The sequence below is a fragment of the Triturus cristatus genome, chromosome 4_1 (genome assembly GCF_964204655.1).
Source record: "Triturus cristatus chromosome 4_1, aTriCri1.1, whole genome shotgun sequence".
NCBI classification, from domain to species: domain Eukaryota; kingdom Metazoa; phylum Chordata; class Amphibia; order Caudata; family Salamandridae; genus Triturus; species Triturus cristatus.
This window is the reverse complement of record NC_140585.1, coordinates 777,633,287-777,655,319: the sequence shown is the minus strand read 5'-3', so window position 1 is coordinate 777,655,319 and position 22,033 is coordinate 777,633,287.

Sequence of the window (22,033 nt, the reverse complement as noted above, 5' to 3'; positions counted from 1 at the left end):
TTTCTTGATTACTTACTCCCAGCACAATGACTTGCAGCGGGAGATCCACCTCAAACCCTAGCATGTTCTTGATATAATTGCCCACTTCACCCACCAAAACTGGGGCAGGTTGCGAACATATGAACACTATCTGTGGCAAAGCAGCAGCAGCGAGAGCAGTGTATACTGGTGGAACCTCCCCATTTAGAGATCCGCGCTGGACTAATATATAGATTCAGCCAAGTTTTAAAACATTGAACTTGTAAGTTAGCCGAAAAAAATGCAGTCTGGCTCAATAATAAAGAATCCTCACATTCCCCTACCCCTGCTTGTACCAATTCCTGCAGGCGATCAGTATGTTTTGTGAGGTCGTCCTCCATCAAATTGCTAAGTAATTTATAAAATTTGGTGATTGGTGAAGGAGCCCCTAGAGCCAGCTCCAGTAAAGGGACTTTATGACCCCCAATTACTTTCTTAAATAGATAGTCTCTCACTTGTAGAAATAAAAAAAAATTGTTATTTCCAATACCATATTTCCTCTTAATTACATCAAATGAGTGTATAGTGTCACCCGCCATAAGGTCGCCTATATACCTGATGCCCCTATCCATCCATATTTTCATATATCCAGCTCTGAAAATTTCCGGCAATAAATTGTTATCCGCCAGAGCGGTATATCTATATATCCTATTCATTTTAAGTTTCTTCCTTACTGCCGTCCAAATCTTGAATGCTCCCAGCAAGATCTTAAATTTCACTCTTTTAAAGTAAGCATAATCAACGTGTCGCATGAGACAGCCATGGGCCTCCGCCCCTAGTACTAACCTATATATTGAGGTGTAGGGTGTTTCCTCTCTTACTACACTCTCTTTTCCCAGCAATTTAGTCATATCTTGTAAAGCTACAGCCCAGTAGTACATCTGGAGGTTGGGAACAGACCACCCCCCCTATCTTTGGATAAAATCGTGTATCTTAGCGCTCTACGGGGGCGTTTCCCGGCCCACAAAAATTTCTAGATTAATTGGTTAAAAGCAGAAAACCAGACCTTGTTTATTTCCACTGGGATAGCTCTAAAAAGGTATAAAATTCTGGCCAAAAATAACATCTTAATGACATTGCACCTTCCTAAGAGTGTAAGGTGAAGACAATTCATTCTTTTAAAATTGGCTTTAGTCTTATGTAACAGAGGCTCTAGATTAATTTGCACAGTTTCATCCACGTTAGCAGAGGTCTCAACCCCTAGGTATCTAGCATTTCCCACTACTCGTGTATCCTTCAGACTTGCTCTGGAATTTTTAACAATCATTGTCTTATTCCTGTTGAGAAAGTATCCTGATATTTTTCCAAAATCTTTGGCCTCCCTTTCCACCTCCTTGATAGCCTCGACTGGGTTAGTTGCTAATATAGCATGATCATCTGCATATGCTAGTATCTTTGTATCCCTGCCGATACATTGGATAGCCAGTATCTTATTATTCTCAACAAATTTTGCTTATTAGAGGATCTATGTACAACGCAAATAGTAGCGGGGAGCAGGGACACCCTTGCCGTGTGCCACGGGTAACTTTGATTACATCAGCTGTAGCAGTCATCATAGCTATCCTAGCCACAGGTTCCTGATACATACATTTAATGGCTTCTATAAAACCTTTACCCAGACCTTTATTCTCCATGATTGACCATAAAAAGGGCCAGGAGACCCTGTCGAACGCTTTTTCAGCATCGAGTAGTATTGCAGCCATAGGATCTCCTGTAGCCCTCGCATAATCAAAAAGCGTAATTATGCGTCAGATATGCTCAGTAGTGCCCCTTCCTGGTACAAACCCATGCTGAAAAGGGGAAACTAGCTTCAAGATGACTGTGGCTAACCTTTTTGCTAGAATTTTTGAGTAAATTTTAACGTCACTGTTCACCAGCGTGATTGGCCAATACGAGCCCTGTTCCGTAGCAGGTTTGCCTTTTTAAGAAAGCCTATAATGTTAGCATTTTTCCAGGAGTCAGGGGCTACCAGATCTAATTATGCTCTACGGAATACCTCCAACATAAGTGTCGAAAACTGAGTCTTAAACTTTTTATAAAATTCCCTTGGAATTAGATCAGTGCCTGTGGCCTTGCCTGATGGAAGGGAATCTATAGCTTCAGTTACTTCATCCATTGTTATTGGCTCGTCTAAGCTGTCTCTCTCCTCAGTTGATAATTGATCAAGAATTTGCCCCCTTAAATAATCCTCGATTTCTTGGCCCCGGCCCGTGCATCCTCCGTCCATAATCTTTGATAAAAATGTTGAAATGCAGCGAGGATAGCATCAGACTCGCTTACCATACCCACAACAGGATCTCTAATTTCCCTGACCCGGGTTTGAACCGTTTTCTCCCCAGTGCGTATAGCCAGAATCATGTTTCCAATGTAAGGATCCACAGGGTAACTTCTGTTGAAGGATTGAAACCCTAAAGCATAGAATAACTTAGACAAGTGACTAGTTGCTGAAAGTCTCTTACTGGCCCAGTCAGATATTACTAGATCAGTGTTGTTGAATATACTATCAGTAGATCACCAGGTGAAGTATGTTTTCCAAATGAAAACAAAAGGTTATCTTCGAAGTCCCTTGTAATGGGGGAAGGATAATAGGTGTACTGCCCCAAGAAGTCATCCAATTCTTCCAGGACCAAGCACAGATGTTGACTTCTTTTGAAAAAGCAATGGTCAAAAGTAAATAGGTAATAACAGAAATTGGTTGTCTTTTCTATGCAAATTAGCACTGGTAGAGTGTGATCCGGTTTTGAACTTGTCTTACAAATCTGAGATCCTATGCTGTTGTGAATTAGCATTAGAAGGCCCCAACTTGAACATTCCATTGACGTTTTTTATTTTTTTTTGTAAGCAAAGATCTTATTAGTATGACCATTTACAAATTTGACGGAATGAAGCTTCCAAGATTCCTGGATTCTTTGCGTGATTGTTAGATAAAACGTTTACAAGGTTGTTACCACTTAATTTAATATTGCCACCAATCCCGGCGATGTTCCATGAACATACCAACAAATTATTGTTTAGGACACTGGTGTTTAACTCTTTATAGCTAGATATGCAACAATGATGTTGTCTCATTTGAATGATGGTGATCTAATGGACCTGAGAACACAATCTTCCGGTCTGTCTAGATTCTTGCTGATGTAGATGTACAGATTTCTAAATTTTACTGAATCTATAAAGTCTGGTGGATGATTGTTTTGAGTTGCCAGATGGTCATGTGGTTTTAGACTGGCACATTGCTTCTTTTAAGATGCAAGGTTAGTTTGAAAAAGATAAGTTTGATAAAGTAATACCCCTTGTGGCTTACTTGGATTTCCTTGCCCACATTTTTAAGACAGTAGCTTCTGCTGTCCAAGTTGTAAAAGGTGCCTCAATATTTACAACAGTACCGGCAAATACATTTTCAAATGAGAAGACCATCTGAATATATGTGCTTTGTTTTTAAGAATTGTGACGATATCTTCAGGATATTGCAACGTTTTAATGTCATGTTTTCCCTCCGAGAGTAAAATCAAGAATTAAATTGACCGGGTCGAATTTTAATGGATTTCATGGAGTTGTACCTCTAGTTTGAACACAATCATTTGTGGAAGAATTTATTTGGCTCTTCCTTCACCGGTTGGGCAGTTGTTGAATATTATCGTTTGATTATGGATTAGAAATAGATAAACGGGTGTGAAGCCCCTTGACAGAAGAACTTGTTTGAGCTACCAAAGCATATTTTGCCTTTGTTAAAGATGAAATAGAACTTGTTTTAGTTGAAAGTGCTTTCACAAGACGGGCAAAGCCGTCAGCTATTTTTTTTAGCTAAACGTTTGATCCTCAGGAGAAGAAGCTTTTAAACTGGTTGATGAATCATCAAGGAAGAACAGATTATCTAAGTGTGTTTTGTCTCATTTAACAAACTTGACCTTTGAATTGTGACACAAGATGTTCTTGAAGGGTTGGATGAAAGTTCAGTTCTTGAATGGTTGCTTACCATAGCCTCAGTTGTTATTGTCTCAGAGTCGTGTTGAAAATATTTTTTTATTGCAAATTGGAAAGAGCCTAGGGTTGCTCAAAGTTATATATGGATCACAGTGCGTAGACCAAATATGCCTCACAATAGTTGTTTTTCATTCATCTTTAGCTTCTTGAGGCATTGTTTGCTGACATAAGGCTGAAAGTCCCCTGTGAATGACCCTAGAGCGGAATGAGAAGCTAGAGCGGTAGAAACTAGGTTAGTAGAAAAGAGTTTAATTACTTCTGGATGCAATATCTGAGACACTCATAGATCCAAAGGTTCCACCTGGTAGAACTGGAGTATCAGCTGCTTGTGGGTGAGATGAAGATTCAATTGGGATGGGCAAAGGCTTTCGATTTAATTTGTCTGACAAAAGTTGAAATAAGTCTGCAATGTCATCAAGGTGAGAAGAAGGTGAAATATTTTTGCAATGTTCCACACAGTCAAGGTCTAAGAAATAAAACTGCCTTATAGGAAATTGCATTAAAATAATTACATTGCTCGGCTCCTGACAGCGCATGAAAGTAGGTTCCCCAGCAGAGGAGTCTATGTGTGGTCAAACAATATGGAGCTACAGAGGGAAAGAACAAACAGGTCACCCCCCACTCACTACACTGTAAATAAATAAACACAAGACCTGTTCATTAAGAGGCTCCTCCTCTAGAGGCTAGACATATAAGCCGAGGAAGGGGTTCCTTCACAATTTTCCTTATACTACTCCTCACTTTCCATCGAGGTAGTATCCTCACACTTTACTGCCTGAAAATTTACTACTAAAATTTTTTTTTATATATAAAAACGTTATTTATATTTATACACTTGACAGTCACAGCATCTTAATCCCAGATACATAAAGGGGTATATACCAAATCAACAGCACAGTTTCTTCAAAACATGTGAACCAAAAAACCCCGTAATTATAGTGAAAAAAAGGGGGGGGAAAAGGAAACGACAAGATGGCACCTCACGTGCGCACCACCAAAGGAGCTTGCTGATTGGTACTCACCAGCTATGCCCACTGATATCATCATAGGTAGCCATCTTGCCAAACAAAAAAGGAGAAAGTGCGTCCCAAAAAACAGTGCAAGACTATAAACTACTCTGCTGTATTGCAAGAAAACAAGACCCCGTGATTTTAAAATTGAAATAAGTGTCACAATTGCCTACTTTATTAATTCTATGTGCACTTATTCAAAATAAAAACTGGTTGCCTAATAGCAAACCATTATGTCGACATGTTTCATTGCCACTCACAATTCTCGGCAATTTCGTCAGGACTGAAGGGTCTTTAAATCACCATTCAGGGACACTGGTATATATATATACACGTGACTGTCAAGGGTAAATAAAAACAACAACAACGCCAAGTCAAAACACCCCTTTAATCTCACTCAGAGATTCACTGCCAACTGATATGTATCATTATGCTTATTTATGGGCATTACCATGTGGCGACTAACTCATTCATACCAGTCCTCCACTTCGTCAAAGAGGGAAACTCCAAACATGAGACCCTCTCCTCGGTGCATACGCTAATATAGTGCTCATTCTAAAATTACAAAAAGACAAATCAATCGTATTAGTCCTTCTCATTTGTGCCGCTTTAAATAAACCAACACACGCCGGTATACACATATGCCTCGTCAACCGTCATAACGGCATCTCTGAATCTTATGCCGCTAACTCAATCAAGGTCCACACGTTAAATCCATATCCCACACTTCATTCACAATGCTTACTGACTTCAGGAAATGTGGCGTTTCAACGGTGAACAACCATTACAACGCAACTTTTACAACGCACTGCCATTACAACGAAACTGTTACAACGCAAATGCTGTGACAACGCATGCCATTACAACGCAAGTCTTTACATCGACTTGCACTAGATGGCGTGCTAACATTAAAAATAGTGTAGTTTACTATCCAAACACCTTCCCTACTGCAACGTGGACTGGAGTTAGAATAGTAAATTACCCTTTTTTAATGTTAGCACGCCATCTACTGCAAGTCGATGTAAAGACTTGCGTTGTAAAGACTTGAGTTGTCACAGCATTTGCGTTGTAAAAAATTCGTTGTAACAGCATGCGTTGTAAAAGCATGCGTTGTAACATCATACATCCGTTTCAACATTTTACCACCTCTTTTACACCGAAGCGTGTTAACTCGTCCCTCGCTCACGGCATACTGATTTCACCATCTACAAATACTATTTTCAGCGTCATCATATCACGTGACCTTCTTCTACATGGTGGCCATCTTATAATGGTCCCATTTACATCGATCTTTTCACAAAGAGGTAACTTATACAAATATAGATAACTATTAATTTTCCAACATCTTTCGTCTTGAGTTCTGCATGGGGAATCTACCATCTACACGAAAGGGGCGCCACGCATCCCTGCCATTCTATGGCCATAATCCCTCCATGTCGGCCATCATGGACGGTGAGGAAGACACAAAATCTCCATAGAGGTGCCTTCAACATAATCAAAGCCAAGGACAATTTCTCTCTATGTCTTAATTTCTGAAAATGTGTATCTCAAACTCTCAAACCTCCTTCTTTTACTTCTTTTATTTTTCATCATGTGTAACCAGAGTTGCATTTTATACAACAGCGTCCATGCCCTTTCAATATACTCCCCTATAGCCAATAGCTTCAATGCCTCATTCTGCAAAATACACCGAGTAAGCTATCGCGTCAGGCACCCCTGGTTTCAATTGCTATGAAAAAAAGGGCTTCTCAGAGTAACTAATATGTAGGTAACAATACCTGCAATCACAAGGTTTACCAAACCCGCAGATGTCAAGAACATGATTCGTGTAATCACATGGTCAACCACTCTATACATTACAGGACATAGTATGTTCAGATACTGATCTTATTCCACTCTATAAAATCATTCAGTCCTGTCTGATCGCACCTCTCTTGGAAAATCCATCACGCCTCCTTAGTGGCCAAAATCAAATCTATATTCTGAGGGTCCCCCATCACTTTCTCCAGTACAACCCAGGTAAATGTGTGTTTTTGTTCCTTGCAGTGTTGTACCAGTTTCGTAGACAATTTGCCCACTCTTATAGTACTGAGATGTTCTTGTATTCTAATCTTCACCTTACGTGTGGTGAGACCTATATATTGTAGGCCATATAGGCAGGTCAGCCTGTAAACGACATTAGTCGTATTACAGTTACTGAACCGATTCAGATACCAAACTTTACCAGAGGTCAGAATAACACTCAAAGTCTTTGTAGTAAGACTACACGCTGAACACATTCCACACGGAAAATGCCCATGAGGAACAGGGGTTTCTTTCTGATGTAATTTAGTACGTGAATGCACCAATTTATCCTTAAGATTGCTAGACCTCTTAAAAGCAAATCTCGGAGGTGGCATTCGGAAGTCTGCTGTTGACAATATAGACCAATGTTTCCTTATCAACTGACGAATCTGGGTAGCCAATGGATCAAAAGTCATCACAACTGGGAGACAGTCGTTCTTCTCCTTTGAGACCTTTTCCAGCAATGCACTCCGTGGAGTGTTCAATGCTCTCTTCCATGCCTGATTAACAATTCTCCGGGGATAGCTCCTCTGACTCCGCTTTTCACACAAGTCCGTCGATTGCTCAAGATACGCCGAGGTAGTGGAACAGTTTCTACGGTAACGCAGAAACTGTCCGACTGGGAGATTGTCCCGCAATGCCCTCGGATGATAGGACTGGTAATGCAAGAGTGAGTTCTTTTCAGTCGATTTATGATGTACATCAGTGCACAGCGTGTTATTTTCCACACTGATGTCCAGATCCAAATAAACCACCATATGTCTACTGTAGACCCATGTAAACCGTAAACTGGCATCTTGTATATTAAGCCTGTTCAAAAACTCCAAAAGGACCTGTTCTTCTCCAGACCATATACATAGAACATCGTCTATATATCTCTTCCAGAGACGGAGGTGTCTCTGGAAAGGATTAGATTGATGATAGACGCAGTGTTCCTCAAACTGGCCAACGTACACACAGGCCAGACTGGGCGCAAATGTTGCGCCCATCGATGTACCAGTTGTCTGTAAGTACAATCTATTGTCATAACTAAAGTAGTTACGAGTCAGTGCTAGTTCTATGCACTGGAGCACAAAGGTGCGTGGAACATCATAGAACCATTCCTGTTTCTCTAAGGCGCGCACTGCTGCCACCAGTGCTGCGTCTTGAGGTATACAAGTGTAGAGTGACTCTACATCAATTGTAACCAGAAACTCACTTCTAGGATCAAAACAGGTATCTACAAGAACATTTAAAACATCTGTAGTGTCTTGAATAAAGGATTTCTGATTGACCACTGACTCCCTAAGAAAAAAATCCGCAAATTGAGAAAGCGGTTCCAATACAGATTGGATACCCGACACTATAGGCCGACCAGGGGGTATTAATCAAAAAGTCTGCCTCCTTCACAGTGATCCATTTTTTCTCTTTGGCTATCCCCACCATTTCTCCAATGATCTTCTGGAGTTCATTAACAGGGTCACGCGTGAGAGGTTGATAGTTATTACGTACTCCCAACAATCTCTGCACTTCTGCATCATAGTCTGTAGTGTTCATAACAACAACCGCCCCTCCCTTATCGGCAGATTTAATCGTAAGCAGATTATATGTCTAACCTCTAGAGGAGGAGCCTATTAATGAACAGGTCTTGTGTTTATTTATTTACAGTGTAGTGAGTGGGGGGCGACCTGTTTGTTCTTTCCCTCTGTAGCTCCATATTGTTTGAGTACTTTGAACGGCGGGTCAGCCGTGAGAGCTTTTATTACATTTCTTTTATTGTTGAGTGACAATAATTGTCGCTTTGTTTCTTCACCCCTTTCTCTAAAGTAGGGATTATTTGAACATCAGTTTTTAGGAGAATTATCTTCGTTGGAAGATTTTGAGTGTGAAATGGATAGAAATTTTCTGGCTTTTACTGAAAAGCAGATCACAGCCATTTTGTCTGGTCCATCTTTATTCCCTGATTCCCCGCTATTGAATGTTACATCAGCTAGGGAAGAATGGGAAAAATTAAGCACTATGAAAAAAAGACAAGTGTGAGTTGCCTTGCATGGGGCTCTTATGACAGAGTATCTAAGAGCTGGGGCGGCTCCAGCAAGCCACTTGGTACAAATTGAACCGAGGATCTTCTTAGAAGATAAGAGGTTCCGAGTCGATTGGAGTTACATAGCGAACAAATGTACCCGCGACTGGATAATCTTAATTATCAACACCGCTAAGAGATTGAGCGAGGAGTTGTTAAAAGAGATTGTGGAGATGGAGGAAAATATTAAGAGAGATACTACCCTCACGGATGTCAAGGAACAGTTACTGAGGATCCAAGAGGACCTCTGTGAATATAGGAATTACATGGTCAACCAAAAATTCAAAGGTCTGAAACGCAATTTAGAAAGGTACACACATGAATGGGCCTTTCCATATGTGGAAGATAAATATTACCAATCTGGGTCGGAACAGCGACAGTTCACAGGACAGATTAGGGGAGGGAGACAACAACAAACTAGACGCACACCACAGAATTGGACCTTCGATAATACATCTAGCGAAGAGGAGGAAGGAGAACAATCAACATCTAACCCTAATAGAGTGAGGTTTAATCCACAAGAAAAGACAAATGAAGATCTGGGGGCTATACTCCGTTCTTTTTTAGGGCAGAATCAAAGAGGCAGCAGAGGAGGGGGTCAGGTGGGCAGAGGCCGTGCACGAGACAATCGGAATCAAACATGGCAATCGCACTCACCTCGGATAACTCGGAGTCGAGGGAGGAACCAGTTGTAAATGATATAGTGGTTAATCTATCTGACCACACTCTCACTAGTAGTGAATTGAGAGTTTTAAATAAAGGATTAGGATTCGTCCCAACACCTAAACATGATGTGTTCAAATGCAGGGTTGAGTTTCATGAAACTATGAGAAAGATAAAACTTAAAAAGTTTTTTGCAAATAAACAACAGGAAGCCCCCTCGCTTTTTAGTACAACACTTAAGAAACCCTCACAATTCTGCCCTACTAATACTATGATGGGCCCAGAGGTGGCGGTCTTTGAGAACAAGGTTCTTGAGGAAATTGGAATGCTGGAACTAAATGAGAGACGCCAGAAATTTAACAACATGACCTATAATGAGTGGCAAGCAGTTAGGAGTCTACAAAACAATCAGCTGCTTACGGTTAAATCTGCCGATAAGGGAGGGGAGGTTGTTGTTATGAACACTACAGACTATGATGCAGAAGTGCAGAGATTGTTGGGAGTACGTAATAACTATCAACCTCTCATGCGTGACCCTGTTAATGAACTCCAGAAGATCATTGGAGAAATGGTGGGGATAGCCAAAGAGAAAAAATGGATCACTGTGAAGGAGGCAGACTTTTTGAGTAATACCAAGCCCAGATCTCCGGCATTTTACATTCTCCCAAAGATTCATAAGCCTCAACGCCCACCCCCTGGTCGGCCTATAGTGTCGGGTATCCAATCTGTATTGGAACCGCTTTCTCAATTTGTGGATTTTTTTCTTAGGGAGTCAGTGGTCAATCAGAAATCCTTTATTCAAGACCCTACAGATGTTTTAAATGTTCTTGAAGATACCTGTTTTGATCCTAGAAGTGAGTTTCTGGTTACAATTGATGTAGAGTCACTCTACACTTGTATACCTCAAGACGCAGCACTGGTGGCAGCAGCGCGCGCCTTAGAGAAACAGGAATGGTTCTATTATGTTCCACGCTCCTTTGTGCTCCAGTGCATAGAACTAGGACTGACTCGTAACTACTTTAGTTATGACAATAGATTGTACTTACAGACAACTGGTACATCGATGGGCGCAACATTTGCGCCCAGTCTGGCCTGTGTGTACGTTGGCCAGTTTGAGGAACACTGCGTCTATCATCAATCTAATCCTTTCCAGAGACACCTCCGTCTCTGGAAGAGATATATAGACGATGTTCTATGTATATGGTCTGGAGAAGAACAGGTCCTTTTGGAGTTTTTGAACTGGCTTAATATACAAGATGCCAGTTTACGGTTTACATGGGTCTACAGTATGCATATGGTGGTGTATTTGGATCTGGACATATGTGTGGAAAATAACACGCTGTACACTGGTGTACATCATAAATCGACTGAAAAGAACTCACTCTTGCATTACCAGTCCTATCATCCGAGGGCATTGCGGGACAATCTCCCAGTCAGACAGTTTCTGCGTTACCATAGAAACTGTTCCACTACCTCGGCGTATCTTGAGCAATCGACTGACTTGTGTGAAAAGCTGAGTCAGAGGCGCTATCCCCGGAGGATTGTTAATCAGGCACGGAAGAGAGCATTGGACACTCCACGGAGTGCATTGTTGGAAAAGGTCTCAAAGGAGAAGAACGACTGTCTCCCGGTTGTAATGACTTTTGATCCATTTGCTACCCAGATTCGTCAGTTGATAAGGAAACATTGGTCTATATTGTCAACAGCAGACTTCCGAATGCCACCTCTGAGATTTGCTTTTAAGAGGTCTAGCAATCTTAAGGATAAATTGGTGCATTCACATACTAAATTACATCAAAAAGAAACCACTGTTCCTCCTGGGCATTTTCCGTGTGGAATGTGTTCAGTGTGTAGTCTTACTACAAAGACTTTGAGTGTTATTCTGACCTCTGGTAAAGTTTGGTATCTGAATCGGTTCAGTAACTGTAATACGACTAATGTCGTTTACAGGCTGATCTGCCAATGTGGCCTACAATATATAGGTCTTACCACACGTAAGGTGAAGATTAGAATACAAGAACATCTCAGTACTATAAGAGTGGGCAAATTGTCTACGAAACTGGTACAACACTGGAACAAAAACACACATTTACCTGGGTTGTACTGGAGAAAGTGATGGGGGACCCTCAGAATATAGATTTGATTTTTGGCACTTAGGAGGCGCGATGGATTTTCCAAGAGAGGTGCGATCAGACAGGACTGAATGATTTTATAGAGTGGAATAAGATCAGTATCTGAACATACTATGTCCTGTAATGTATAGAGGGGTTGACCATGTGATTACACGAATCATGTTCTTGACATCTGCGGTTTGGTAAACCTTGTGATTGCAGGTCTTGTTACCTACATATTAGTTACTCTGAGAAGCCCTTTTTTTCATAGCAATTGAACCCAGGGGTGCCTGACGCGATAGCTTACTCGGTGTATTTTGCAGAATGAGGCATCGAAGCTATTGGCTATAGGGGAGTATATTGAAAGGGCATAGACGCTGTTGTATAAAATGCAACTGTGGTTACACTTGATGAAAAATAAAAGAAGAAAAAGAAGGAGGTATGAGAGTTTGAGATATACATTTTCAGAAATTAAGACGTAGAGAGAAATTGTCCGTGGCTTTGATTATGTTGAAGTCACCACTATGGAGATTTCGTGTCTTCCTCACCGATCCATGATGGCCGGCATGGAGGGATTATGGCCAAAGAATGGGAGGGATTTGTGGCGCCCCTTTCGTGTAGATGGTAGATTCCCCATGCAGAACTCAAGACGAAAGAGGTTGGAAAATGAATAGTTATCTATATTTGTATAAGTTACCTCTTTGTGAAAAGATCGATGTAAATGGGAGCATTATAAGATGGCCGCCATGTAGAAGAAGGTCACGTGATATGATGACGCTGGAAATAGTATTTGTAGATGGTGAAATCAGTATGCCGTGAGCGAGGGACGAGTTAAAACGCTTCCGTGTAAAAGAGGTGGTAAGATGTTGAAACGCCACATTTCCTGAAGTCAGTAAGTGTTGTGTATGAAGTTTGGGTTATGGATTTAACGTGTGGACCTTGATTGAGTCAGCGGCATGAGATTCAGAGATGCCGTTATGACGGTTGACGAGGCATATGTGCATACCGGCGTGTGTCGGTTTATTTAAAGAGGCACAAATGAGATGGACTAATACGATTGATTTGTCTTTTTGTAATTTTAGAATGCACCGAGGAGAGGGTCTCATGTTTGGAGTTTCCCTCTTTGACGAAGTGGAGGACTGGTACGAATGAGTTAGTCGCCACATGGTAATGCCCATAAATAAGCATAATGACACATATCAGTTGGCAGTGAATCTCTGAGTGAGATTAAAGGGGTGTTTTGACTTGGCGTTGTTGTTGTTTTATTTATCCTTGACAGTCATGTGTATATATATTTACCAGTGTCCCTGAATGGTGATTTAAAGACCCTTCAGTCCTGACGAAATTGCAGAGAATTGTGAGTGGCAATGAAACATGTCGCCATAAAGGTTTGCTATTAGGCAACTAGTTTTTATTTTGAATAAGTACACATAGAATTAATAAAGTAGGCAATTGTGACACTTATTTCAATTTTAAAATCACGGGTCTTGTTTTCTTGCAATACACCAGAGTAGTTTATACTCTTGCACTGTTTTTTGGGACGCACTTTCTCCTTTTTTGTTTGGCAAGATGGCTACCTATGATGATATCAGTGGGCATAGCTAGTGAGCACCAATCAGCAAGCTCCTTTGGTGGTGCGCACGTGAGGTGCCATCTTGTCTATTCCTTTTTTTCCCCCTTTTTTTCCACTATAATTACAGGGTTTTTTGGTTCACATGTATTGAAGGAACTGTGCTGTTGATTTGGTATATATCCCTTTATGTATCTGGGATTAAGATGCTGTGACTGTCAAGTGTATAAATATAAATAAAGTTTTTATATATAAAAAAAAAATGTTAGTAGCAAATTTTCAGCCAGTAAGGTGTGAGGATACTACCTTGATGGAAAGTGAGGAGTAGTATAAGGAAAATTGTGAAGGAACCCCTTCCTCAGCTTATATGTCTAACCTCTAGAGGCGGAGCCTATTAATGAACAGGTCTTGTGTTTATTTATTTACAGAGTCTATGTGTGGGCCTGGCCTGGTAGAAAAAACAAAGAGGGCTGTGGAGGCAGGAACAGCAAAAAGGCTTCCCGGCTGAGAAGTTGCTTTCAAGTGCATTGTCAGGAGTCCAGACAACTTATTTGCTTTAATGGAATTATCATTAGGTATGACTGGCCCCTTATAGTGCTCTTTCAAGAACATGGTTGGGCTCCAGGCTTACCCGTTAGGCAACCATAATCCTGCTCCACAGGTGAAAGAAACTGAGAGTTTCAGCTGTTGTGATATTGGCTCAGAAATATCGCCCAACTCTATTAGTGATCATTAGAAAGGCTAATTGGGTAGGTCTTGTGTTGGACTTGGCCTATTCTGCAGGGTCATCCCCAGACGTTTTGCTTTTTTTCACCTACTTTTTGCTGAATTCACTTTTGTTGGCCTTAGGACTCTGTGCACTTTACCACTGCTAACTAGCGCTAAAGTGCTTGTACTCTCTTTTTTAAACATGGTTACAATGGCTTAGACACAATTTACATATTTAATTTACATATATTTCCCTAGTAAAGAGGTACTACATGTACACAGGGCCTGTAAATTAACTGCTATTAGTGGGCCTGCAGCACTGTTTGTGCCACCTTCTTAAGTAACCCATTAAACATGTCTCAGGCCAGACATTGCCACTTATGTATTTAGTTTTAAACTCCAATTTCACTTGGCAAAATAAACCTTTTGCCAAGCCCAAACCTTTTTTTTAAATATATATGTCACCCATAGGGTTGGCCTTGAACACCCCAGAGGGTAGGGTGTCAGTTATTTAAAAACGTTTGGCATGCACCTTTAAATGGTACATATCCTGTAAGTGAAATATTACTAACTACATTTTTTTGTGCTGCAAGGCCTATCTCGCCTATAGAATAACACTGGAGTTACCCTATTACATTTAATAAAAAGTAATTTTGAAATGGGAACAGGTAACCAGTTCATGTTTGGTGTCTTTGGAACTGTAATTAAACATCCTATCTTATGGTAAAGTTGGATCTAAGGTTACAATTTTGAAAATACCACTTTTACAAAGTTGGCATTTCCCTGCCTTAGCTATTAAGTGACTGCAGTCTGTCTCCAGGTTACATGACTGGGTGTAGCTGACAGATGGGCTTTGTGTATTACTCCTAGAGAGCCACACAGAATAGAGAATTTATGTTTGGCAGGATGGGAGGGAAAAGCTGGGTGCAGCCCACTTACACTTGAGTAGGCTGTGTCCTGCCTCCACACACAGGGCTGCATACCCCCTGTACTTAGTATGGAACCAGGGCAGGGAAGGCAGGAAGCCTATGGACTTTAGAGGGAAACCTCTAGAAGCTTCTCCCCACTTCAAAGGCAGAATCAGGTATAAACATTAGACCTCAGACACTGACTCTTCAATATACTTCTAGACCTGTGGAGACTCTGCCAGAAAGAATGACAGCTGTGCTGCTGAACGGGCTGCCACTCTGTTAGGCTGCTGCCTTATTTGACTATTACCTTGCTGGACTGCTTCCTTGTTGTCTTACTGTCCTGATGCTCTTCTGCCTGAGTCAGGGGTTTAGACCTGCACCTGAACCCAGGACTCCGAGTGAATCCAAGGGCTAGTCTTCTGGTCACAGGCTCAGAGCCACAGGGACATGGCAGTTTCACAACTACCTGATCCATTACCCAGATCCAGCTGGAGCAAACACCTGATCCCTAAGTGGTGCCTCTCAGATTCTGGACCATTGGATGGCCCTGCGAGGCTGAATTAAAGTTTTTGGGCTCTTTGCACCTGCGAACAGGCTTGTTGTTGCTGAAACCTTGTCACTTGCACAACCGGCTAATGCAAAGTTCTGTCAGTGCGATGCTTAGCGCTACTTCATCAACCACTTGTGGAGAGCACCATCGCGAAGCACTGGTCCGACTGTTCAGGACAACCTGATCTTCACGCTACAGCAAAGCCCATCCACAATGCCTGCCGTGCTCTTGCACCACATCGACGACCATCCACAACACTTCCCTACTCCTCACTATGCCTTCCGACCCAAATGGGACTCTTTGTGCTGAAACGAGAAGGCAACTTTTCAGCCGGACCAACCTGGTCCCTTTATCCAGCCCATGCTCCATTACAGTCAGTCCGAACTTGTCACTTTCTCCTGGTCTTGCATAACTAGATAGCTGCAAATTGTGCTATGGGCTTGGATTTTAGTTGTTTTGGTCTTGTTTTATTTATTGAAATCTACTCAATTATTCAAATTTTGTGTGGTATCCTTTTTCTGTAATGTTTTCATGTTATCACTGTTTGAAGTGTTGTACAAATACTTTACACATTGCCTCTAAGTTAAGCCTGATTGCTCTATGCCAAGTTATCAGAGGGCCGAGCACAGGCTAATTTGGGGTTTGTCTGTAACTTCACCCTGACACTGATTGAGGTTGCTGCTTGAGCAGGGTTACACCCCCCTCAACAAGTAACCCAATTCCTTTTGAGTTTGTAAACGTATTACAAAAAATCTCAATCCATTTGGTGTGCTGTGATCACAGTCATCTACGGATTAAAAAATGTATGTTTCTGAACATCATCTGATCCATTTCCACATTCTAATAACTGTAATGCATTTGTACTGTTTTTAGACATGGGGAACAATGTTCAAGGCTCAACATTCTGTGATTCTGTGCAAATCACTTAATCTCCCCATGCCTAAAAATTAATGTGACCTTAAGTAATATAACTGGTGTTCATGTAAAACACTCCAATATCATTGGGTCGAGCATGCGCAAAATAAATCTGCAGTAAAAAATCTCATTTAGTGAATGTCAAAAAGTGGTTTACTAATTTGGAAAGTAGCAACCATTTCAATGTACAGAAATCAAATCAAATATTTTTCAAAACAAACTTAACATTGAATGAGAACAAACACAACAAAATACTTAGAATTGAAAGAGGATAGCTGGTGACTTGAATTTTTAAAGTTTAAGTCAATGCGTGCCTAAAAAAAGTGAAGCACCAATCAAAATTATAAATTTGTGGTTGACCTTGCACTATGTGTGATTTCGATTTGACGACAATGGAGTGGAGTTCCGATACTTCAAGCAGGTCATCCAGGTCATAATTTTACATTAGGACTTAGTCTGTTTTTTGGAGGTCAAAGACTTCTGACTCATAAGTTCCAGTGATGACGCTAGTGTGGGTCCATCAAAGTCACATATGTCATCAAGTTCCTGCTTAAGCCATTGGTTTTGCCTCAACAGTTCTGAATGTGAAAAAAAGAAGGATTTTTTGCTGCTGAGGTTGCTTCATCTCTAGGATATATATGCTGTCCCAAACCAGTACAAGGTTTTACTTTTGGGGTTAGTCACTATTTTGGTACTCATAATCCACAAGCAAGCAAGGCTGGAAGATGTAGACAGCTGAAGCTCCATGATGTTGGAAACCTTTACTGCGATATCCCACTAAAACTGTTTGCAGCACAGCAAAAGATTCAATCAGGATGTTCCTTGTTTTCTTGTCCCAATTGAGTGTGCCCTCCCTGAGCAAAACTCAGCACCTAGTCTTGTTCATATGGAGATGGAAACGATTACTAAATGTCACTTTTCTCCAACAGTCACAGTCCACTCCTCTGTGTTCAGCAGAGTTTGGAGTACTTCTGCTTTTCGGGTCACTGGAGCAGGCAAATAGGAGGTGAACCACTTCACCCTTGGAGGCTAGTTCCATTCATTGGATGTCAGCAGTTGTCATTGACTCCTTTTCTTCTAGCAGCAAATTATTTCTTCAGATGTTGTCTTCCCAGTCTGGGAGTATTTTGATGAGGTGGTACGGTACAAGTATTATCCTGTGCAATAGTCAATGATGGAAGAATTTCCACTACCCAATATTGATGGTTCTCAGACTTCTTTTACATCCATTTCTCTTTGGCAAACATACGTTGAAGTCTTACGTCTAAGATGTTTAAGCCTTTCGTATATTAGAAAGGACTCTGGATTTCCCTTAGCTCCTCTCCTTTTTAGATGAGCTGCTATCTCTCTCAACAGGTCCAAACACTGTTTTAGTTCCAGCTGTGTTTGAAGTCAGGAAGAATAGGGGTGGCATGAGAATAAATTGAAGCACTTTCTGAGGCTCTTATTTGTCATTGCCAGTCAAAGGGAGAAGTGCTAAAGGTATCCTTTGTTGTACCCACTTGTCATGTGGCTAGGCTAAGCCATTTCACATGCACGCCAGCCACGTCCCATGCAGGTAAGAGCGGTGGTGCCAGGTAGGGGGATTTCGACAGACGACGATAAGGGAAAATGTATTATTTATTTCATTTCCCCTCGTGCTCGTCTGTCGAATCCCCCCCCCAGCCCGGCCCCACTGCTCTTACCTGCAAGTGCCATAGCTGATGGACACGTTTCTTAAGTTGTCTTCTTTTCTACAAAATGGCTTTTGACACACATTTGCTTGCATTACAGTGCGATATTAGGTTCTTTGAAACCACATTGCTTACAATTTCACTTCCTAAGTACACTGGCATGCCACCTTGAACATTTAGAATGTAGTATGTGTTGGAACACGCACAACCAGAGTCAATAGGTTATTCAATTTGTTGCGTGCTTCTGGGGTCTCACTCTCTGGTCATAGAGTGTAGAGTCAACAAAAAAAGTAGCGTCTCCTGGTTAGGGGCTGTCCCCCTGAGCACAGCCTAGAACCCGCTGGGGGGGTATTTATATTTTTTGATAAGACATGCAGACAAATATTTTGATCCTCAATAGAACAAAGAATGAATGAGGACTTTATTCAATGATTGATATTATCATCTCAAATCAAAAATCAAATGCAGCTTTAAATGCGGCCATCAGACATTTTTACATATCCCCCCCCCAATGTATTTCAGGCTATTTACAGCTCTTCATCAGGGGAAAAATAGGAGTCGTGGAGTTTGTCTGCATGTCTTATCAAAAAATATAAATACCCGCCCAGCTGGTTTTATGCTGTGCTCAAGGGGACACCCCCTAACCAGAAGATGCTATTGTTTTTGTTTACCACGAACATTTAGTACAAGGCCTGAACACACCTTGTGCAAATGTTGTTGTTTGTTATTCATCCATGAGGCGACATGGCTATCACAAGAGAATAACCAATATCAGCCTGGCTGAAGCCTCGATACGTAACCATGGATACTGTTATTATAAATACACATTCATTTCTGTGTTCAAATCAGAGGAGAACTCTGCTATCAGTGCAAGATCGCTGTTGTCGGATTCTCAGCCCAGCCGATTCTTGTTTACCCTCTGCGAGGAGGGATGTTCAACTTGTGACCAAGAAGGGAACCTGCATTCACTTACCTCCAGGTAATGGGGATATGGATCATCCTGTTGGGGATTCTTGGCATAACATCCACCCTAAGCATTTAGGTCAGGGAGTGTATAGTAGGACTAGACTATACACCATTCTTATGTGCCAGCAGATATGCACTGTTTTAGCACAATGGTGTAATTGTTTACCCTTTTCACTGTTATACTGTGAATCACTTTTATCTGCATCTGTCTATTAATCATTGCAGTGCATATATACAAGAATCAAAATGGTTCAATTAATATTGAAACACCCCTTTGTGTATTTCTTGTGTATATTTCTGAGTGAGCACGAGTGACTGAGGGAAAAGGTTCTAGATCTGTTACGATGATTCCTTGGGCAATCAGGGCTGTCATGTTCTGAGGTTGCCCAAACCATTTGCTACCTTAATAGGTTTAGGGGTACTGACGGTGGCACTCTGAGCTAGCAGAACTATAGGACAACATATACTGAGGGGGTGCATATCATTCTGCCACTATCCCAACATTTATGTTGTCCAACAAGCGTCCAATTCCTACTGCAAAAGTGGAAACCGTATGGCATACTATTCCTGTGTCCATTCCAGATGGCTAATCCTTGTTCAGTAGTCTATTTTAAGAGCACTTCTGTCTTCTGGGGCCCAGAGTCCAAGCCATTGTCCTCTGGGTACTTGGTTGTTAAATTCCACCTTGGGTTGTATATTGAGTGTCTGGAGTTAGTCCAAGTCATAAACTGGTTTCAAACCAGGTTTGGCTTAGGCAGCACAATTACACTTTTATAAAGTAACTGTCCACTAAAACTGCTTTCACTATTACATCAGATATTAGATATTTGAAGACAGGTAGAAAATGACCTAAAAACTAAATCAGTGTGCTACCATTTTCCCAACCTACAATTTGGAACTAATAAGGGCTTGAGTCGGGGGTACACAGGGTGGACGGCTTCCACCTACTCTTTTCACAGTGTGGATGCTGTCCACCCTGCCAAGAAGTTGAGCCCCACTCTCAAATATGCTGAACTTGTCCCTGTGTAAGTTTGAGACACCGGGATTCATTCAACAGTGCCTGCTCGTTACCTGCTTTTCTTCCGAGTATGGGCTGCTCGCTTTGCGAGGCGTGTAAGTGTAAGTTCCGCCCACTCTCCCCCCATCTTTTTGATTTGCTTATATCCTAAATGCTGCCTTCTGATTGGTTTTTGACTTGTTAGTCCCTCCTCCTGACTGCCATGTCTTCATTTGTATACTTCCATGGCTATCGGCCCCTTTACTTTAAAAACAATTTTGTTCCCTTGGTTCACCCCCTCCCCTTTCGCAGTCCGTGACTTCTCGTGCCATCACACCCCCCCCGCACTCCTGTTTGTGCCTTTTTGCCCACCTGCACTCCCGTTTCAAATGCAATAGGACTCACGTAAATGCGAGTTCTATTGCATTGTGCTTGTTTTTAAAGTAGTCATTACAAAAATGGGGTAACCCAATAGTCGAGGACCTGGGTGCAAATGCGATACAAAAAACAATGGTCCTAGACCTTTATTGCCAAAAAGGGCTATAGATCCTTACTCAGTGAGATCATTCAATTAATTATGAGCTAAAAATAGATGGGTTTGGTAGCTCTCGGTATTCAAAACAATATTCGGCATAAAAAAAAGGAGAACAACAAAACAACATCTAAATCACCATACATTTATTTTCAAATAAATGGTGAAACATACAGTCTTTACTTTTGACAATTGTAGTAGTCAAGGTTGCTCCAGAGGGAACGTGCATGTAGCAAGGGTGCTTAAGGGTGAGTGAGTGAGAGAAGGGAGAATTCAGAATAGTGACATAGGGAAGTTTGGCACAATTCAATATTGGACTGGTTTACAATCACCGTCCTACAGGGCCTGGTCATGTTTCACAATATGCAATCTAAATCATACAATTACAGATTCAACTAGAAATCATTTCTAGTATAGCACGTGGGGAAATAACGTGTCCCAGGCTAGAAACTGGGGGCGTCGACGTTTTGACCCGTCTTAGTGGCCTTGAGGGTGGTTTAATCCTTGGCCGTGCGGATCTTCATCAGGACAGATTGGGGAAACCTGGGTGGGTACTGGACATTTCCATGTGCCTAAAACGATTAAAAACGATGATAAGGATGTTGCACTAGGGGCTACCTGTTGTATTTAAGGGCCTACAAGTTCGGCTTACCCGCTGTCGATCGTGGGGCGGGACTCTTCAGTATAAGACGTGAGGGACAGGGATCATAGTTCCTGTGTCCAAGCGTGCTAATCCGCTTACGAAAATATGTAGGATCAGTGGCTGAAAACTGAAGCAGGAGGTCAAAGTCAATTCCATGTGATACATGTATATACGGGCCAATTAAGCTTGTGAATGGCGGGTCGGTTTACCTTGGAGTAGAAGAATGCAGAATCCACTTAAGGGACGTATGAGTGTCTCAATTATCTGGATGTGATGCCACACTGAAATTAAGTAAAAGGAAACACGATTCAGTCTTGTATCTAACTAGGCATCAGAGGATGCATTAGCGCGAGGGTGAAGGGAGGGGGGGTTAAATTACCTGGATCCGCTCTGTAGTGGCATCAGTGCTGTGCCTCGAGTCGCTGACAGCTGAAAAGCGGCTCACTGTGAGGACGTATAAACTAGTGTGATGCGTCAACTTGAGATTGACGGCTCCGGTACGTTACAGAAGACAGAGTTAAAAGACTATAACGGAAAACTAACCCGAGTAGAAGACAGGTTGCTCGGTTACCCCTGATAGGATTGGCTTAACATGGGGATGAGTAAGCGCATAGGAGCTGAGCGGTCAATGATGGACTGCAAAACCACAAATTAAATAG